Raw genomic sequence first — 3,505 nt, 5'->3', positions numbered from 1 at the left:
TCCATGTATCAGCAGACCAGGGGAAGAAAAGTCATAAAAGTCAGCAAATGCCCAAGCCAAAAGGTGTGCCAGAACTACGTCGGCTTTTAGTACGAGGGCTTTTACGGCGCAACGTCCACTACTTGCGGACGGAAATGTTGCAGGTGGTGCAAGACGATTGGATCCATCATTCGCCGCCATCATCTCATTTTCCTGTCCATAACTTTGGTCCTTTTGACATGAAAAATGATGGTCGTTCTCGATGGTCCGCTCTGGTCATCAGACAGGAGAATATGGCCGTTCTGGCCACGGTTTTGTTTCGCCCATTCCACCGAACATCCCCGAAGAAAGTTTCCAAGTGACAAAAAGATGCCTTCATGGCAAATGCTATGGTTAAACATAAGACACCTTTTCTGGGCAGCTGTGGTCATTGGGTAGATCCATGTAAGCCCATAACGCCCTGTCCTGAGCACCCTGGACATAATGGCCCGTAATATGTCCAAGCATAAAATTGCCATTGATCTATCTGACAGAAATCCATGTTTTAGAGAACGGACAAGCTGCCGAGAGAAGCAGGGTTCATGATCCTTTTTTTCTACGTACCTGCACTGTTGTAGGCAACATTGGAAAGAAACTGCACCAGACAACTTCTACCTGCACCTCTCATAATTTAGGAACATGCATCATACTAAAAACTGAAACCATTGCCATTATTTTTTTTATACTTCATAACAATCAATGAAGCGAGTAAAACCAATTTTACCTGCACTACCCTGCATATGCAGGTGGTATTTCGAGCCATGAGAAGTCTGTACAAAACTAGTCAAAACTTGCATGACAACAGGTATAACAGAAATATATATAACTTTCAATGGCTTTCACTGTATCCCAAATGAAGCTTGCAGTTTTCCATCTCCGTGTGCAATTTTTCGACAACGGTAAAATATGACATTGCAGATACCATCTGATCAAACGTATTGCACAAAGGCGCCGTTTTGCGTTTAACAACCGTCCACGATCAACACCGGTCCTAATGATCAACTCCGATGCTAATGATGCTATCGTTCGGCTATATAACGCGGGCAAATCAAAAAGAAATTTGGCTTCAAACAAGTCCGTGTGTAGCATAATGAGTTTGTGAGATAAACGTGCCGTCTGAAAAGGCTTTTGAACCACCCTCAGACATAATAAAGTCTGTGAAAGACACGAGTTCGGTGCTACGCACATTGTCACTCTCCTTCTTATGTTTCGTGATACGGCCCTTACGATGAGTACCAATTAGCAGACAGGTGCCCTACAACGAACACTTTTGTGACGCACCTAATTTTAAAAAAAACCTATTGATTATTGAAGTTGCCATCTACATATGCACATAATGGCTGAAGCCCCCGACAAGAACCGTTCTTCATTTTTCCTGTAGGCGTTTTCTTTATGATGACCATCGTTCTAGTAGCACCTGCTGTATAGTATCATCTAGAGATCACTTTAGTCAGAAACACCAAATCTCGATGAACAAAGCACTGTACCTATATAGGTTCACACTAAGTATATAACTTTACTTATTTGTGACTAAATACGAGTAAATCAAACCATAAAATCAAAAAATTTAGCACCGAAAATAATGACTGGTGTTGAAATCAGTGCCATCTTGGATAAGAGATCCTCATGCGAGACTTAGAGCACAGGCTAGTTCTGTTCAGATTGAAACATTGAAATAAACAATGTTAAGCTATTAACAGTTCATTAATGTTTCTGTCATTATTGAAGAGCACATGTTACTTTGTCAAATAATTCAGGTACAGGTACAAGTCCTGTACCTACACCTCCTTAACCTGTACCTTTAGGGTTGAACAAGTCCACTTGCCGGATTGTTCAGGGCAAGTGAAATTGCTGATCAGGCAAGTGCACGTCCTACTCCACTTGTCCGATCGGGCAAGTAAGATTTTTCCATGAGAGAGATTTTATATTCTTGTTACCTTTCACAGTCATCAAGCAGTGGTCAACACAGAGGAATGGAGCCAACAATAAAAGAATTACATTGATGGAATTGAAAATACTAAGACAAATATCATTAAATGTCCGGACAAGTGAAAAGCTAGTTTGGGCAAGTAAATTTTCTGTGTACTTGCCCGATAGGACAAGACTGTGAATTTTTGAAAACTTGTCTAGCCCTGTACCTGATTGTTTAAGTACACATGCCAGGGTTACATAATATAAAATGGAGGCTCTTCTTACTCTGGGGTCGATTGAACCGGTTTCTTCAGCAGGTGAAAAGGTCTTCGCTTCTTAACGACACTTAATGGTTATCAATAGAGCAACAGCCAAGAAACATCTACAAAAACCTACACGTCCAATACAATTACAAAGAAGGAAACAAGTGGCTTTGCTAAAGCCTTTCGATGGTCTAGAATAAGCAAAATGTTTTTTGCTCAATGTTAGTAAATGCCATCAAAAGTGGCCAAGAAGACCAGTCGGAAAGGTTTAAATCTGGTCTTTGTGTACACTATAGACAAGATTCTGAAATCCTTGTGTCAGTGGAAAAAATATTTTAAAGGACCACCATAAAGATGCAGGTCATCCAGATTCAAAAATAGCACACTTCCTTTGATTGTGTCATTGCTAAACGAGTCTTAATGAAGTTTTTATCAAACGTATTATGTATCATACACCAATTCAGCCTTGTATGGCTGCAATGATATGTACATGTATATGCGCACTTGTTTTGGTGCTAATAAACCATTCATTCATTCATAAAGTGGTCTGACTTGCAATATGGTCCTTATGTAGAGTTGGTCACTAGTACAATGGCCAAGTGGTCCTTATGTAGAGATGGTCACTTGTACAGGTTTGATTGAAGTGCACAAGCACCTAAACATCGCACCACTTGTTTTTAATTGAACTTGAATGAGTATGATTCAATTATTATTACTGAATCAAATAGTAATTTCTGACACTTACAACAAGCCTACACACTAGTAACCAAATAGAAATGATTTTATGCACGACCAACTTCTTAAAGTGAGTATATTGGTACACCCTTTTTAAATGGTTTATCACCAGGTGTAGGAAAAAAAAGATCAATATCATTGACAGTAAAATCTGAAAAAAGGGCAAATGTTACTTCTAAATATACTTTGTGTAACAGAATGCAGAATGCTGCAAAAACATACTATACATAGTCACCTGATGTGTCAGCCATTTTAGAAAATAGACTGTTGCTGCGTTTTATTTCTGTATCTGTATAGCTCATATAGCTGCCCTTCGGTGTAACACATCAGCTTCTCAGGCACGAGGCGCAGCAGCTGGTCATATTACACTGAACAACCTGTCATACCTAACCTTTACACATCTAGCGTTTCTTATTCAAACTTAAGCTATCTGATGAGGATACCCCTACTGTGCTTGGTGGTAACGAATTCCACTTGACGATAGTTCTAGAAAAATACATATTTTTGAGCACATCTATCCAAGATTGATATACTTTGAACGAAAGACTTTTTCTTGCTCTTCTTTTTTTCTAGGAGAT

This window comes from Branchiostoma floridae, chromosome 6, assembly GCF_000003815.2.
Source record: "Branchiostoma floridae strain S238N-H82 chromosome 6, Bfl_VNyyK, whole genome shotgun sequence".
Taxonomy (NCBI): Eukaryota; Metazoa; Chordata; class Leptocardii; order Amphioxiformes; family Branchiostomatidae; genus Branchiostoma; species Branchiostoma floridae.
The sequence above is the reverse complement of the archived record's forward strand: the minus strand, read 5'-3'. Positions refer to the sequence as shown.